We start from the raw sequence: 18,571 nt of genomic DNA on the forward strand, positions 1-18,571 counted from the left end.
CAACGAACAAAAATTAACTGTTTACCGTGGTGAGGTTTGCATGACGTTGCAATTTGTGGAAACAGCCTATCAATATCAGAAAGCCCTCCTGGATCAGACTGAATCCAGTATTCTTTCATCTTCAGAAAGTGTCTCTCCTCATCTGAACCCACCCCAATGTCCCTCAGTTCAGTACCTTAGAACATCTGCGGCAAAGAGTAGGGTTTTCTCCATGTTTATCCCAATGTTGTGAATCAACTTCCCCCAGTACACACCTGTCTACTCCTCCCTCCAAAATGTTTTTTTATTATATTTTTTTTATTCAGTTTTACAATATACATTTGAATTCAAACAACAATCATAAACATAAACATATAGGATGCCCGAATCCTTAGACTTCCCTCCACCCCTCCATTGGTTCCATTGTCAATCTTTTTATACTGCATCATATAATTTCTCTATTTTTCTAAAAAAAAAAATCATATTTACCTTAGTTTTTAATAATTACAAGTGTTACTATAATCCTGCCAAAGTTTTTAGTTGTTTACAGTCTTCTCTTAAATAACTTATAATTCCCCGCCCCCCATTCCTTATGGAAGTTTCTACCTTCTTGGTTTCTGATTTTTCCGGTCATTTTCGCCATTTCAACGTAGTCCATCATCTTTATCAACCAAAATATATTTTAAAAAATTGTCCAGTAGCACCTTAGGGACCAACTAAGTTTGTTCTGGGTATAAGCTTTTGTGTGCATGCACACTTCTTCAGATACACTGAAACAGAAGTCACCAGACCCTTATATATAGTGGGAGGGTGGGGTGGGGTTTTTCTCAGGAGGGTAGTAGGAGATGGGCGATTGACTCAATGTGTATGGTAAACCTGTTGACGACTGTTAACGACTGCAATTAGTCCTACAGGAAAAAGCAAGGGATAGTATGCAGATGATTAGCATATGTAATGAGAGAGGAATTCATCTCTGGTTGGGAGTTTATCTTATTTCCATCTCTGGGGCACTAGTATCCAGGCTGCTGTCGTCGCATACATGAATAATATTTTCTGCTCCTTTGGTTTTTCTGCATCCAGAATTCTTAGTAGAAAACCTTCCAGTTTTTTCACAAATGTTATTTTAAACATTTTTTTCAACTCATTATATATCATTTCCCAGAATGCTTTTTTTATTTTGCACATCCACCACATATGGTAGAAAGTGCCTTCCTTCTCCTTACACTTCCAACACACTTTTGAAGCAGTTCTATACATTTTTGCTAATTATGTAGGTGTTAAATCTCAACGATACATCATTTTCATATAATTTTACTTCGGCGCGCAGCATGCTGTAAATTTTAAGTCTCCCTCTGAAACTTGATGTATTTTTGTAGGGCCCATTTGTCTGTATAGGGCGATAATGTCAAAATTACTGTAACTGACATCTCCAGATGTATTTATAAAGTGGGATGAGGCTAAGCCCCAGAGAGGAGCTGCCAGCCATTGAAGTCATGCTACTGCCACATTTGGCTCCTCCCGGTATCCTGGTGTCATGCACATGTCATTAGCATCCCACTCTTCTGCGCAAGTTGGCGCTTCTGCCCCCAGAGGTTGCTGAACTCCAACTCCCATGATCCCTGTCCATTGGCTGTCCTTGCCGGGGCTGATGGGAAATGAAGTTCAACAGTATGTAGAGGGCTTCGGGTTCCACATTTCCAGTTCAGAAGAAGCAGAAAGGCGTAGAATTGCCTCCTTTCCTCTACACCCTAAAGGCAGCTTTTGAGTTGGTCGCAGAAAGCCCTTTATTTCCTCCTCTGCAGAGTGTGGTGGTTGCTCAGGAGAACAGAAGAAAGGAAAGGAATTACAAACTGGAGGCAACAACACGAATCTCCCTCCTACCCTACCCCACCCCCTTTGCCTGACAAAATGGCCTCCGTGATGATGGGGAGTGAGGGGAAAGCAGAGGGGTGGAGTTCAGGGACAGTCTCAGATTATCCACCCTTCCTGTTCCCCATTCTTTGTCCACTAATTCAGGAATTGATTCAGGGCATGGTGAACAGTCCCTGGGTTGGCCCAGGGTGGCTTGCAGTTTGGGGTACCATTAAAGGCGACTACTGTAATGGTCAATTATTTGGTTTATCGTTACATTTTTTCATTGGGGCACTTCTTGGATTTTCTTCTTCAGACACCTACATGTCTTCTGCCAGCTCTCCAACCCTGCTTTTCCAGCACGATGGGCCTTTAATTAACCATCATTATCATAAATGTACACACACACCCATCAGGATAGCAACATTCTGAAGTGAAAGCAGGTGTGTGTGACGTTTGTTCCTAGAATTCCTCAGTTGCTTACGTCCTGATTTGTCTTTATTATTATTATTATTTTACAAAATCCATTATGGTTTTATAGAAAGAGTAAGGTTACACTCAATATATTTCCCACTGCAGAAAGCAACTGATTTATCATATAGAATGAAGCACCCTCATGATACCATCTGCTTGAGGTTGTAGAGTAATTGTTTTTGAATGTGTCTGAGTTGTGCAGTTTTGTGAATAGTGTGTTTGCTGTTTGTAAATTACAGGTCACCTTGAAGAGCAATTGCTTAGCCGTAGCAGCTTTGCAACCTCAGTTACAGGCTAGAAATTTAGGCCTAGACTATCGATACTCTTAAGTGATGCTCTAGGCATCCCTTCTTTATCTCTCAAATGAGGGTGCGGAGTCTGCCTGCTTCCAAATCTTTGTTGCATTCGTTGTACGTAGTAAACCTGGATAACTAGTCCTGTAAACTGCCGGTTGCATGCCAACTCTCAAATGCTGTCAAATACGAGGTACCGGTGGTTTTTAAACCTTTCACTTTGCAACCTGAAGGGTATCACTGGAGAATATTTGACCTGAACATCTGCAAAGGAGAAGAATTTTAGAAGCAAATTGTCTCTTTCATCTCTGCTAAGTACCAATCCTTTATTTCTTGTTCAATCAAAATACCTTCCAGCATTATAATTGGCCTTGTGACCTTTTAGTGCTTCTTTTAAGAATACATTCTCTTCCTCTCTGGTGATAAACAGATTATCAGAGGGTTAAAAGCAAAACAGGCAGTGACTCTGAAATAAATGCACTATAGGAGGGCAAGCATGGGAGACTTTAATTGGATAGCAAGTGAACAGAAATATGGAGCCTGAGCTGGATATTTTTGCCGAGGGTATTTTGGATGAAAGCCTTTGGCAAACGCATGGATCTGTGGGAAAGAGAGAGAGAGCTTTATTTCTCCCATCTCCCGTCTTTGATGCCCCCTATCATTAGTTCCTTAAGGAACCAAGGCAGGTGGGCCTGACACAGTTTGAACTGAACTGATTATGCTGAAGTAATTGCGCTTGGATTTTGTGTAATGCAATTAGCATCTGCTTAAAGATTTTCTCTCTCCTCGCTGCATCCCGAGGAGGGTCCAAAATGGCAACTGCAGAAACACTCCCTGCTCCAGAGAAGTCATCCTAATTGTAACAACTGTTTTGGAACAGAGCTCCCGTTGCTTTTCTTAAGCGTTTTGAGAACACCTGAAGGCACCTAGCTGACTCAAATGTTACCTTTGAAGCCCAAGAACGGCTTCCCTGCGGTCCCGTTCCTCATCCAAAATGCATGCTTGCAAGTGATGGGGACACGGTCCAAAATGAACAAGATCAGAGACTGGATCTCATTGACCTGTCACTAATCTATTTAGAAGTGGATGTAGGTATAACCAGTGCTTTTTTTCTAGGGGTACGCATACCCCTAAACATGTTGTGAATCTCTGTACTTTTGTCCATTTACTGTATTTCTTTTCCCCGATTTGAACTATAAAATGGTGATTTTCTTGAGTCAAAATGAGAGTACCCCTAAACATTTTTTTAAAGAAAAAAATGCACTGGGTATAACACAAAAGGGGGGGGTCCATACATTGATGGCGTGTGTGATCCACGCCCTGCAAAAATGTTGAAGATAGTCTTAAATTCTTGCTTAATAACATTCACCATGTGTGGCCCTGGGTGAGTTGTTATCTTTCTGCAGTAGTGTTCCCATCTAGAAAATGGAAAGCGTTTGACAAGAGAAGGTTCAGAGAATTCAGAGAAGGTTATAATGTGGTCTTGGTGTGGTATGAGTCCCTTCCCTCCACCACACACAGTGCCTGCCCTCAACAGGAGCCATGGCTGGCTCACCCATGAGGCAAGGGGAAGCGGCAGATTTGGCCTTCACAGAAAACATTGCCTGCTGCCCCCACTGCTGCCACAATGGCAGTGATGGCTGTGGCACACTCCTTGGAGGCTGGGCCTGCTGCCTTCTTGGTGGCAACCCCCAATGCTTCTTCTATGGTTGTTATGTACTGAGTTGAATAGGATCCAAACTGCAGCAGTCTGATTGGTCCTAGAACAATAGGATCCAAAAGGCAGCAGTCTGATTGGTCCTAGAACAATAGGATTCAGAATGCAGCAGTCTGATTGGTCCTAGAACAATGCAGCAGTATGATTGGTTGGCAGGAACTACCCAATCATGCTCCAGATAAAAGTGAATCCACAACCTGATTGGCTTACAGTAGAATTCCGGAATTAGCCAATCATGTGCAGCCCATTGTGTAAATAATGTATATAAAGCAGATACTTTGAGGGGACTTTCATTCATTCCTCCTCACCACTATGAGCTGAATAAAGAGCATGAAATCACTTTGTGACTCTGAGTTTATTTCAATGGTGGCCTCTCAGTGAAGAGGAGATGCTGCTGGTCTTCTCCCACCCCTTGGGGGGAAATGGTGGGGTCTGCCCTCTGGGGTCTCCTGAGCTCTGGACCTGCCTGGTGTGATTCAGAGTGGGGCCCCTTCCCCCCCCACACACACACAACCAGCTTTGATTCTCACTTCAACCACCATCATCAATTCATCAATATACCACCCTTTATCCAGAGATCTCAGGGTGGTTCACAAGAGAAAAATGCAGGATAAAAGCACAAAATTGAAAGTTAAAACAAAAACAAAACAAAACAATAACCACCACCACCACCCCAGTCTGTAGAAGCTTATGCCACAAACAAATTGTGAACCCGATTTTCTGGGCTTTGCCATAGTGCAGACTTAACATGGCTACACCTCTGAAAGCTATACAACTAGAATGGGGAACTTGTGTTGGACTCCAACTCTCATCAGCCCTCAGCCAGCATAGCCAATGGTCATGGATGATGGGAGTTGTAGTCCAGCAACACTTAGAAAGGCACACAGGCTCCCTCGTCCTTGCTAGACAGTTTGGCTCAGGCAGCATGGTAAAGCAGGTCAAAGCGCCGTCAGATAAGGTGGATTGGATTTCCCTCTCATTCCCTTTTGCTCCCGCCCCTTGTTCCTGATGTAGATATATATTCCCGGTAGATCTCCACTCACCCCTTTATCCGTAGCAGGGGGTGTGCCATTGGGTGGTTTGCCTCAGGTGGCAGAATGTCTTGGGCCAGCCCTGTCATGAGCACATGCAACAGCACCAACGTTGTGGGCTCTCCCTGCCTCAAAAACAAACAAGACACAAACACACACACACAAAAGGAACCCCCTAAAATGAAGATAACATGAAACAGGCTTCCATGTGATCAGGTGGTAATGCACTAGAGGCTCACACTGCTTCTTCATGATATTGCACTGCTGTCTGTGATGATGGAGGAGACAAGGAAGTGTTCCTGCTGGTAGCTGTAAAGTTAACAGGTGAGATACTGAAAAAATAAAACATGATTTGGAAAATGGTTCACTGCCACTCATCTGACCGCTGGTAGGAATAGTGTGACAAAGTGTGTTCTCCTTCCTGGAGAGCATGTGTTGCGGTGGGGTCTGGCACGCCACCCCCTTGTTGCTGGGCGGGATCGTTTGGATAGCCATTAGCAAGGATTCGGTAGTTTCCTCTTACTAGGGAAATTTTGATGTTGCCAATTAAGGGGAAGGTTTTAAATGTAAGATACGCAGCACTGACCGTTCTCCTTGCTGCGTGCATCGGAACACCCGCCCACCCTCCCTAGGTATTGGTCTTTGCGTTGACCTTGCTATGCCTGTCATGGGGTTGTCTGCTTTTGGCGAAGGGCCTGGTAGGAATTTTGTCCAGTTGGCTGATTGGCTGGTGGCATTTGGTTTTTGCCTACTGCGTAGCAAATCATCACAACTTGTAAGGTTGCGGTTAGGCATTGGTTAAAAAATTGGTTGGTGGAGGGGTATGGATTGGCGGTGCCTGCCCCTCCAATGCTGCTGCTGCAAGGGAATTCTGTTAAAGGAATCTAGGGGCTTGCCATCCTTTCGTCCAAATCCCTGGTTGGGGCTTGGGCCGCGCAAGCCCCTGGGAGCATGCGGGGGGAGGTGAGGGTCTGGTGCCCGGCTCCATGCTCTCCCCAATATTGCTTTCCCCGACTGGCTTTTGCTGGAATCCAGAAGTCAGTCCTGTCCCATTGGCGGTGACAGATAGTTGGAACCAATGCATAAGCAACCACTCACTTTTATGTATTTTAATAAGGTTGTGGCCAAAATTATGCCAAAAACCTTAAACAAAAATTATGTGTGAATTGTGATTTATTTTGGGGTGGCTTGTGGGACCTCGACACGCAACACCTGATTGTTGAGATTGTCAAAAGCCATGTCGCCATAATTTTTCTTTGTCCCTCCCCTTCTTATAAATTGTTGTATGCAGGGTCCCTCTACACCAGCCCATCACTGCAATATATCAGTGAAATAGGGGTGGTTGGTTTTGCTACCCAAGGGTCTGAGTTCCCTAAGTTCATGATCAGCCAGAGATGGATGGACAGACACAGGATGCAGTGAAAGCAAGGCAGATCTTTATTTTTCTGTTGCAATAGAGTTCCGCCACAAAAGAGACCCAGAACCAAGAAGAAGCATCTCTTTTAAGGGTTTGCATTTTGGCATGGAGAAGAAAGACACCCTCTCTACAGTCGGAAATTGCACCACATATAAGGTGGGGCTACTGTGGCTGAGGCAGGCCAAGGTGTGATAGTCCTGAGGATTTAGCAAGTTTCACATCATTCCAGACACAGTTTACACAGAACATTAGCATTTGATGAGACAATCAGGATGTCCATCAGACATCCCTCAATGCAGAGCACCTGGGCAAACAATGACAATTAATGCTGAAATATACTCAGAGTCGCAAAGTGATTTCATGCTCTTTATTCAGCTCATAGTGGTGAGGAGGATTGAATGTCCCCTCAAAGTATCTGCTTTATATACATTATTTACACAATGGGCTGCACATGATTGGCTAATTCCGGAATTCTACTGTAAGCCAATCAGGTTGTGGATTCACTTTTATCTGGAGCATGATTGGGTGGTTCCTGCCAACCAATCATACTGCTGCATTGTTCTAGGACCAATCAGACTGCTGCATTCTGAATCCTATTGTTCTAGGACCAATCAGACTGCTGCCTTTTGGATCCTATTGTTCTAGGACCAATCAGACTGCTGCAGTTTGGATCCTATTCAACTCAGTACATAACAAATGCAAAGGAGGTTCAAATATATAGGAGAGGAATCCCTTCAGGAACTTCCCTGATTTCTGACTTCCTGTGTGTTCTCAAGCAAGGGGGATTAAGGAGGCAAAGGAAATATTTAGTCTTTAGGAGACCCAAGATGGCTTTTGGATTGCTTTCCTGTACTATTTTAGACACATGGTTTATATACTTATGTATGTGCGTTTACCTTGTGCAATTATCAACATTTACTCTATATTTGAGACCTTAGAATTCCTATAACATCTTGGAAGCAAGAGAATGTCTGTTGGCTCAAAGAGATAAATAAAGGCCAGTCTGAGGCTCTTTCCACTTCCCAAGAAAAGTGAAGGAAATGTTTCGGCTGATTAGTGATTCCGTTCAGTCAAATGCATTTTAGTGTGCGGCTTGAAGTCAAGGTATGGCAGCTTCAGATGAAAGCATCTCTCCTAATCAGCATGGACACCTCTCTTATTCATTTCATGTCCTTGTTCTTGATATCGTCTTGCCGGTTTCCAAATAACCTTCCCACTTCACAGGCTCCCTGCAGGGGATCCCGACTGTTTTGTCTCCTGTCACTTTCGATCATTAGTTTTTGAGAAAGCTTGGATCCTTGACACTCTTGGAGAATCCCTCTGTATGTTTGACCTAAAGTTCCACCACAAAGCGCCAACAAACTGATTACACATCTTAATTGATCCAGGCGACAAGCCTGTATTCACTTACCTGGGAAGAAATCCAATTGAACTCAGTGGGGCTTAATTCTAAATGGACATGTCTAGGATTGCAGTATGAAAAAAACCCCAACAACCCCCAAAACATTCTAAAACTGAATCCTCCTAGAAAGTCCTACCTGCATGGCTGAATGAGTATCCTTGAATCCTGTTAGCAAAGTACATTAGGATCCCACAGGATTCCCCTTTCTGTTTTCTGCAGCTTCAGCTTACTTCGTTTGCCTTTCTTTTTTCTGAATTTCGTGCACATTTGTATTTCTGCACACACTGGATTATGCAGCGGTGGGGGGGGGATGGAAGAAGCAAATATTAACAATATGAATATTCCCCATTGAAATTTTCCACATAAAATTCAGAGTTGAATTTTGAAAGGTAATGTTTTCATTTAAAATTTAGTATTCAGGGCACATGGGCACCTCTTGAATATTTTGATTTGGGGAAAGTCCGAAAACGAAAACTCAAAAGCTCTCAGCTGACAAATGTTAACTATTAAATATTAACTTGCAGGCTGTCAGCTCTCAAATCTAACAATGTTCACCACCTAGCCGCTCCAATGAAACGTTTAACACGATTGCATGCTGCAAGTAGATCCCGTATTCTGAGGTGGACCAAATGTCCCTTAGAGCACCTGCCATTTGCATGCTGTGGTGAACCATCAAATAGATAAATACCCTGACCATTGCTTCCAAAACCACCTTCCCAGTGCAATAATCCCTTTTTTAAAATAAGAGGCTATCTGTGTGAACTGGGTATCTCCTTTATAAAAAAAATCAGTATCATTAAGGAAGAATAGGCAACTTCTAAATTATGGACCACTTAGATCAGAGAGAGAGAGCTTCTATCGCCTTTGATCAAAACAATCTCTTCTCCCTTATCAGACTATCTTCTATGTCCTGATGCTGGAGGTTTGGTGGATGGGACAAAGGTAAGGGTCTTCTCTGTGATCCCATCTAAATAGTGGCACTCTTTATCCCATCACAGCAGATGTTTCTGCTTAGGGAGGCTTTACCAGTGCCAATGTTTTGTCCAATGCCTTTGCTTTATCTACTGCACCTATGACTGTTTTTATTAGAGACAGTGTTGTTCAGTGGTTAGCATGGCAGACTAGACCCTGGGAGACCAGGGTTCAAATTCCCACTCAGCTATGATGCTCACTGGGACGCGGGTGGCGCTGTGGGTGAAACCTCAGCGCCTAGGACTTGCAGATCGCATGGTTGGCGGTTCGAATCCCCGTGGTGGGGTGCGCTCCCGTCGTTCGGTCCCAGCTCCTGCCCACCTAGCAGTTCGAAAGCACCCCTAAGTGCAAGTAGATAAATAGGTACCGCTTTATAGCGGGAAGGTAAACGGTGTTCCGTGTGCTGCGCTGGCTCGCCAGATGCAGCTTGTCACGCTGGCCACGTGACCCGGAAGTGTCTGCGGACAGCGCTGGCTCCCAGCCTATAGAGTGAGATGAGCGCACAACCCTAGAGTCTGTCAAGACTGGCCCGTACGGGCAGGGGTACCTTTACCTTTACCTTTTATGATGCTCACAGCCTCTCAGCCTAATCTACTTCACAGGGTTGTTGTTGGGGATTAAATGAGGAGACAAAGAAGGGTGTATGTCCCCTTGAGCTCCTTGGAGAAAAATGTGTGAGTGAAATGCAATAAATAATAATTAAAACAAAGATTATTTTGCTTTTGTTATATTATTATTATATTATTTGTGGAATAATTTTAAAAAATATTTTTAATGGTGTGTAAGCTTTAGAAGTGTGTGACATACATCTTCATATAAATAAAAACCAGTTTTGCACACCCATTGCCATGTACTGTCATGGCAAAGTACTTTATACCATTGCATGCCATCAACCACCAAATATTGAAATCAAATATAGTTGGGTGTCAAATGCCAGTATCCAATATTGAATGAATATTCTGTGAATATGCAGAGAATATCTGGGGAACGTTTGAATTTGATAATGAATCCCGCATTTCGGATATTCATCTCAGCCATAGAACTTAACAGCTTTGGATCAGGCCATTTATTACAATCTATAAATAGGGCCTTTTGCATATTAATTACATTGCAGCACCTTGAGGTTTTGACTCCACCTACAGCTTTTAATTTGAGGTGGCACATATCTCACGAGGATTTAAAGGTGACCACGAAGACACAGCAACTGTCACTTTAAAAACCCATTTCATTTTGTATTTTAGGGGAGACTTTTCATTACACCGAAAGGGCTAGCAGCTTTCCCATGTGACCCTCCCATAGCAGAGGTTCCATGTTGTCTGCCTGAGATGTATTAGATAGTTAACAGTAAAGGTCACTCAGCACTTATTAACATTAGAATCTCATTTAGGTTCCTTGGACCCTACGGGCATTTTAAGTATTCACAATGCACTACAATGGCGAGTGCCTTTAGAAACTGGCGGTATTGCATTGCTCTCCCTGAAAGATAATAATAGCTCGGAAAGGTTGCACACTCTTCATCGTGCATGTAGATCAACTCTGATGCTATTGGCACTGCAGTTAAGTTTTATCCATATTTCTTCTCCTACTAAATTATCTGGGCTTTCCAGTGAGCTGGGGGAAGATGTGGCATATGCTGTTCTGTATAGAAATGTTGGTTTAACTCTTGTCCAATATGCATTCATTTTTGTCAAGTGTTTGGCCTGTTAAAGATGAAGGTTAAATTCAAACTGATGGCTAATTGCCATGTCCATGCCCCTCACTTGATGACTTGCATATAGTATCTCAGAAAGAGCGTCATATCACGACAAACACAATGGCAAGTCAAATCACTTGGATTGTATTTAGCCATTGTATTTACAGTGAGAAACCAAGCCCACCTAATGACGGAACGAAATAGGATTATTTAATCGCTACTCAGTGAGAGAGAGAGAGAGAGAGAGAGAGAGAGAGAGAGAGAGATCAACTATAAGTTAACAGCCGCCTCATTCAAAACATTCACCTGCTTTGTCTGTGACTATGGACCACTCTGTACATTCCTCTTCAAATCCATCAGAAACCACCAAACCAAACTACAACTTCCAGGAGGCAATGCAACAATCTGTGTGCACATGACACCATCAATATGTGTGCCCTAAACTAGTGAGCCAGGACAGAATGATCAGAATACAAATATTTTCCAAACACAACAGCAGCAAGAATACTTATTGCAAAGTATTGGAAGACACAAGATTTACCCACCCTGGAAGAGTGGCAGATGAAGGTGATGGACTATATGGAACTGGTGGAAATGACTGGCAGAATCCGAGACCAGGGAGAAGAGCTGGTGGAAGAAGACTGGAAGAAATTTAAAGACTATTTGCAGAAATATTGTAAAATTAATGAATGCTAAAATGATGCTGGATTGAAATTAAGTGGCATTAGCAACAAGGTTAATAAGAATATGCAAAAATGGATTGATAATGGATGAAAAAATATAGTTATAATATGTTAAGATATAGAGTTAAGATAAAGGAAAGAGGGTAAGGATTTGCTGAACTGACTATGTGAACAGGAATACAAAAAAGGGAGGTGTGAGGAGGTCAAGGAAACAAGCAAACAAGCTTAAAGATATGAAAAAAAAATGGATTTGTTTTTAACTTTTTCTACTTATTTCTTTTTTGTATTTTGTATTTTTTTAATGTATTTTTGTATTTTTTTGTATTTTTTTCTTTTTTTTCTTGTCTTCTTTTTATTCTGTTAATTTTTGCTTTTTGTAAAATCCTAATAAATATCTTATAAAAAAAACACAAATATTTTCCAAACACTCACTAAGAAAAGGTAAAGATAAAGGACCCCTGGGTGGTTAAGTCCAGTCAAAGGTGACCGTGGGGTATGGCACTCATCTCACTGAGGGAGCCGGCGTTTGTCCACAGACAGCTTTCCAGGTCATGTAGCCAGTATGACATAACTGCTTCTGGCACAATGGAACACCATGACGGAAGCCAGAGCAGATTCAAACCGCCGACCTTCTGATCGACAAGCCCAAGTGGCTCAGTGGTTTGGACCACAGCGCCACCCGTGTTGAGATGGACACCGGAACCCCATAGTCGCCTTTGACTGGACTTGACCATCCAGGGGTCATTTACCTTTTTACTCACTAAGAAAGTACCCCTTTAGACCTCTTGCAGCTGCATGCAAACCAGTTTTCAGAGCTCACATGGCTGGTGGCTACTTCTGAACAGTGTGAACGAGATTCATCTTAAGGGTCTCTTCCACTGAACTGGCATGCTGCCAGGAGGGCGTGGGGAACACCAATTCTGCGTGAAAGAGCCATGCAGGTGTCCCCATCCCTGGAATAGAACAATTCAGACCCACACCCCAGCCATGCATCATCTACTCATAAAAGAGTAGCCTCCAGGTATATCTGAAGGATACCTTGGCATGGAAAGAATCCATGTTGGGAGGAGATATGAGAATTTACTTACTGGACAGGAAGGGTGGCCCTCAAATGAATTTAGGCAGTCCAAATATGGAGGGTGGATGCTTTAGGAGGGAGGTGTGTTGCCAATAAAAGATTTAGAAGAATGTATCAATGGGACCTGTACGGGTTTTGATGGTTTTCATTTCTTTGGGGGGTGGAGAATGGAAGGGAGTTTAACATCCTTTGGTTCTTGTTCTGTCACAATTTGTGGTTGTGGTTGTTTTTGCCAGTGTACTGGAAGAAGCAAAGATCACCAGTGTCGAAGCAATGATTTTTCAACATCAACTTCATTGGACTGGTCATGTTGTGCGGATGCCTGATTATCATCTTCCAATGCAACTACTCTATTCCGAACTTAAAAATGGAAAGTGTAATGCTGGTGGTCAACAAAAGAGGTCTAAAGATTGTCTCAAGACAAATCTTTAAAAATGTAGTATAAACACCGACAACTGGGAAACACTCAGCTACGAGTGATTGCCAAAGAAGAAGAATCTTTGTATTATTTTTTAAAAAATCTATATAAATAATGAAATCTCCCATGTTTGGGTTTTGAAATATTGGCAGATCTCAAGACTCCTTGATTACAGCATGCGTTTACACTTCTTTCTTCAATTCAGCTATCTCTCTTGTTACCTGGCTCCCCCCCCCCTTTTCACCTTCTCTCTTTTGCTTCCCTGTCTTGTATCCAGCCAAAAATGACTCAGCGATATCATCACTTCCTGAAGAGCAAGGAAGAGAAAGTCTATATTTGCTGAATAACGCAGGCATCGGACTGTTTTGAGGGTCCTTGTCATACATCAGTGAAGGACTATAAAGGGAGACCAGAAAGTAACAAACCTTGTCTTGAACCTTTGTGAGTTTGAACGTTTGTTAGCGACTCGGTGAGATTTTGCTTTCTCTTTGTGCCAGAAATAAAGCAGAACAACAGGAAAGAAAATGTAACATATTGTAATATGTTTTCAAGCTCAGAGAGGGGTGAAAAAAAGGTGCTTCGTTTTATAACGTCGGGTTGAATGACATACCCACTTCTGTTTCATGGAACATATTGGTAACAACCCTCTTTTTATACCAAGAATCACTTCCAAGGTCTCACAACCACCCACGCCCCAGTTATATGTTGTTCAAAGTTCTACTTTGTTCAGAAAAATACAATAGTTTGGATATAAAACCCAAAAGGTGCCTCTGTTCTTTTGGTTAAAGATATTATAGACTCTTGGAAATAACAAGCTCCACAGCTCATAGATATCAAGACAAAAGTACAAAGATTCACAAAATGTTTAGGGGTATGTGTACCCCCAGAAAAAAACACTGATTGTAGGTGCCAATAAGGGGGTCAGGGAAGAGTCAAACAGTCACCAGGTAAATGGGAACAGAAGGAGTGGTGGTGCTGTTAGCTATCATAACATAGAATAATAGAATCTTAGAGTTGGAAGGGACCAAGGATCATCTAGTCCATATTTTAAGGTTGTTCAAATGAATATTCTAAAATGTAAAATAGAAAAAACTTAATAAAAATTATACAAAAAGAAAGGTGTGTCCCCCCAAAAAAATGTTTAGCTAGAATCTCCTTTCTTGTAAGTTGAAGCCATTGCCTTGAGTCCTACCCTCCAGAGCAGGAGAAAACAAGCATGTTCCCTCGTCCATTGAACAGCCCTTAAGATATTTGAAGGTAGCTCTCGTATTTGAGAAAGACTCCCTTTCTCAAAATTCCTGTGCCATCTCTTTCTCTCCCTCTATAAATGCCACTTCCCAACATTTCACCCCATATTCCCTGTGTCCATCACATTCAATCAATCCTGATAGAAACTGTGTCAGAGTTATGGCAGTGGAGGCTGATTCAGCTCTCAATAAATCCTGTTGAGTTCTATGGAAGAATAGGTTGAAAGCTTGAGCAAACTTAAAAGGATGAAGGGATTGGCTTCTCATTCCAGACACTAGACTCACCATTAAATTCACAGGTAGAGGACCAATTTCACCGCTGCCTTAGTAGTCATCGGTAGTCATCAACTGGGTGCCTCTGCCATCAATTCAGAATGTTGGTGCTGACCTTTAAAGACCTAAATGGTCTTGGCCCTGTATACCTGAAGGAGCATCTCCACCCCCATTGCTCAGTCCAGACACTAAGGTCCAAATCCAAGGGTCTTCTGGTGGTTCCCTCACTGCAAGAAGTGAAGCTACAGGAAACCGTGCAAAGGGCCTTCTTGGTAGTGGTGCCCGCCCTATGGAACGCCCTCCCATCTGATGTCAAGGAGATAAGTAACTATACAACTTTTAGAAGATGTCTGAAGGGAGCCCTGTTCAGGGAAGTTTTTAATATGCTGGAAGCCACATAGTGTGGCTGGGGCAACCCAGCCAGATGGGCAGGGTGCAATTATTATTATTATTATTATTATTATTATTATTATTATTATTATCTACAATGAAGTGGGTCATGTTATTGACAACCCAGCTATGGAGTGTTCACCATAGTGAGTTTCACTTCATTGCCTTTTTTCAGCACTGGATGAGAACTTTTCAAAAAAAATAATAATATCAGGTTGCAAACCATTTTAACCCCTGATGGATTTGGGGTTTTGTGGTATTTTGATTGAGGGTTTAGCAATAGAGTAGAGTCAGATGTTACTGAGCCCCATTGAGTTTGATGGGACAAAATAAAAATGTGGTAACTGGCAACATGATTGAGAGAGGGTAAAACTTGCTTTGCTGTAAGAACTTGGTATTTTCTTTAGCTAATATTTATTTTAAATCAAAGAAGAAGAAAGAAATAACACTATAACCGTATTTTATTTATGACTGAGCGTAGATAGCCTCCCATAATTCTCCAGGCCATTTGTGAGTGGGTGGCAGTGGAGAGTGGCTCTGGCAATCCAGCTAAATGGGTGGGGTATAAATAATAAAATTACTACTACTACTACCACTACTACTACTACTACCTAATCAAATAGTCTTCTTAGGGAGTGCAAATCCCCAGAGAATTTCTCAGAAAATTTCTGTGAAATTTTGGCTCACTTAATGTCATATGAAACTATAAATTCATACTGGCTGATGAAGGAAACTCTGAGTTAGGAGAGGAGAACTGGAAGAAATAGGGCACAAGGTCATTGCTAGTTGCAGAAATTTTAAAATATATTGGGTTGGAATCACCCTTGTGTTTGAAACTTCCTCTTCTTCAATATGGTATAAAAGTTGGGAGATCCCATTCTGTCAAATATTCTTGAGGGTTGTGGCTAAGATTTTCAGTTTGTTTTTGAGAAATTTCAGCTTAGCCCTTATCTTATGACTATTAAATAAACACATGGCTTTAATAGTTTCAGTAATAAGCTGTGAGTCTCCTACAAAGACCCTGAGTTATGAGTGCACTGCCTCGCTCTTTTATTCCCTCTGTTTCCCTCTTTTGCTCCCCTCTTTTATTACCCCTTTCCCAGAATAGGCTAAAAGTGCCAAAGACCTACTGCTCCGCAGAAAGCTCTTTCTGGGCAACTCTGCTATAAATATAACCATGTGGCTGGGCTGGGTGATTACCGTCTTTGAAATAATGGTTTATCACTTTTGCGTTTACGATGCCACTGATCAGTTTTTTATAATCATAGGAAGGCTCTCTGGGTCTGCTTTTTGTTGCCTCGTAATCGCCCGCCTTGTGCAGATGAAGCCTCCGAGCTATCAGTTTTCGCGTCTCGCTGCCCGGCCTGGTTGTGTGATGGAGATTGAACAGCCCCTGCATCTTATTTGTTTCTAATCATATTACACTTGTCTTTAGGGCCTCGGCTGCGGCACCTGTGAAGCTCTATCATCATGAAAAGCCAAAATCAGATTTTAAAAGCCTCATGCTACTAATGGAAATGTGGACGACTCAAACTGATAAGGGCCTAATCCGTGTGCTGCTCTGAATAGCTTTTATTTCCGAGAAACATGACTGGAACACGCTCAGTTGTTCTTCCTTAGTTTGACTGAATAGGAGCCTTAAGACAGGAGAGTCAGTCTCTTTGACTTTCATCTACACAAGTGGAAAATAGGCAGAATTTGGTTGAAGGATGAGCTGCTTATTTTTATTCCAGGTCTGCATACCCTCCAACAAAGGGATTTGGGTGGCGCTGTGGTCTAAACCACTGAGCCTCTTGGGCTTGCCGATCAGAAGGTCAGTGGTTCAAATCCAAGCAACGGGGTGAGCTCCCATTGCTTTGTCCCAGGGCCAGCCAACCTAGCAGTTTGAAAGCACACCAGTGCGAGTAGATAAATAGGTACCACTGTGGCAGGAAGGTAAACAGCATTTCTGTGTGCTCTGGCTCCTGTCACAGTGCTCCATTGCACCAGAAGCGGTTTACTCATGCTGTCCACATGATACAGAAAGCTGTCTGTGGACAAACACTAGCTCCCTCAGCCCAAAAGTGAGATGAGCACTGCAACCCCAAAGTCGCCTTTGACTAGACTTAACTGTCCAGGGGTCCTTTACCTTTTTTCAGCATGAGGTCACAATGGCCAGTCTCTCTCCTTCAAGCAGCCATGGTCCTTCAGGCAAGCAACGCTACCATGGCAGCATGGGGTCACAATGGCCAGTCTTTCTCTTTGAGCATCAGCGCAAGGTCACAATGACTAGTCCCTCTCTTTGGCACCAGCAGCATTAACATTAGCCCACAATGGCCAGTATCCTTCTCTCACTGAAATGAGCAGCAGCTGAAGCATGCTGGGACACAGCCTTCAGGGGTTGCATAACTCCATAGCCTCCAACATTTCTCAAATGAAAAGAGGGATGTCCTATGGAAAAGCATGACATTCCGGGATCAAATCAGAAACTGGGACTCATCTTGCTTTCAGCCCAGAAACTGGGACTGCTTCTGTAAATTTGGGACTGTCCCTGGAAAACAGGGACATTTGGAAGGTCTGGGTCTGGTTAACCTTGTAAACTCCATGACACTTGCCAAGTCAAAGGGCCAAGAACCATGGGGCAGGGGGAAGTTTGGCAGAAGGAAGATTGTGACAAGAAATTCCTCCACCCCCTTTTTTGCATAACCATGATGGGGAGAAAGGATTGAGCCATGTCATGTGAGCATCTTTACAAGTCTGTCCATTTATCCAGTTGCTTCATCCTTTGGCCAGAGATTAGTGCAAGACTGGCATAAGAGACATGCCTGATGGCAGTTCTGCTTACACATCTGCACACACATCTGTAGGGCTTGATCAAACTAACTGCAGGGGCATCGCTGGGCACAGATATTTGGAAACTGATTCCTCCTTCAAGAGAGGACACTTGCTCTTGTCTAATAAATGGCTATTGGTTTTCAGGGGGAAGGACATATATTCTAGACCCCACCCCCATCATTGTTGTTTGACACCATCATTCTCATTCACTTATTTCTGTTTCATATACTTGCATGAAGAACCTTAATGGTACACTGCATTTTGTCACCAGAAATAAAAGTGTTATCTCCTGAAAGGTCATGTCTCTTAAGATTAATGTATCGCGCTGAAAACAAATACCACTGGCAATTATCATGGGAGCAGAACCACCACCACCACCGGGCTCTATAAAAGAAAAGGTGCTGGCTTTCATTCCGTGCTACTCAAGATCACTTGCAAAGTGTCTGTTGGCACTTCCTGTTATGAATCCACCTGTCACAAATCACATTTCATCAGCCAAGGCTGAAGAAAAATATAATGCAAAAAAGACCTTGGGATCTCATGTATAGCCATCCAACAACCGTGGCTTTGGCTTGACATTTGCAGGTTGCTTCAGATGGGTAGTGGTTCCACATTCAGTTTTATGGCGTTGTTAAAAAGCACCGGGAAGGTGGAGAGGGTGTGTGAGTTGGCAACAGATTGTGGGGGAAAGTGTACGGCCTCTTCAATGACACCAGCGCCTGTCTTTTATACAAGATCTGCTTCAGGCAAGAAAACCTCTTGTGTTGTCGCTGTCGCACATGAAGTAAGACATGGGCATCCTGGTGTAAGAGGCTGGAATGGTGGGGACGACCCACCCC

At 42.8% G+C, this 18,571-nt stretch overlaps 1 long non-coding RNA gene across 2 annotated transcripts; it reads right to left on the bottom strand.

Moving 5' to 3' along the window:
* Positions 1-257: 257 nt before the first annotated feature.
* On the bottom strand, positions 258-11,314 carry LOC128413813 (uncharacterized). Of its 2 annotated transcripts, none has more exons than XR_008330479.1 (3): positions 11,136-11,314; positions 8,301-8,439; positions 258-1,794 (listed from the first exon to the last, which is right to left on the bottom strand). It is a non-coding gene; the product is annotated as an uncharacterized LOC128413813 (long non-coding RNA). The 2 variants fall into 2 exon arrangements; XR_008330478.1 differs by lacking the exon at positions 258-1,794 and adding an exon at positions 3,085-3,197.
* Between the last annotated feature and the right edge of the window lie 7,257 nt (positions 11,315-18,571).

This window comes from Podarcis raffonei, chromosome 5 (genome assembly GCF_027172205.1).
Source record: "Podarcis raffonei isolate rPodRaf1 chromosome 5, rPodRaf1.pri, whole genome shotgun sequence".
In the NCBI taxonomy this organism is placed as follows: domain Eukaryota; kingdom Metazoa; phylum Chordata; class Lepidosauria; order Squamata; family Lacertidae; genus Podarcis; species Podarcis raffonei.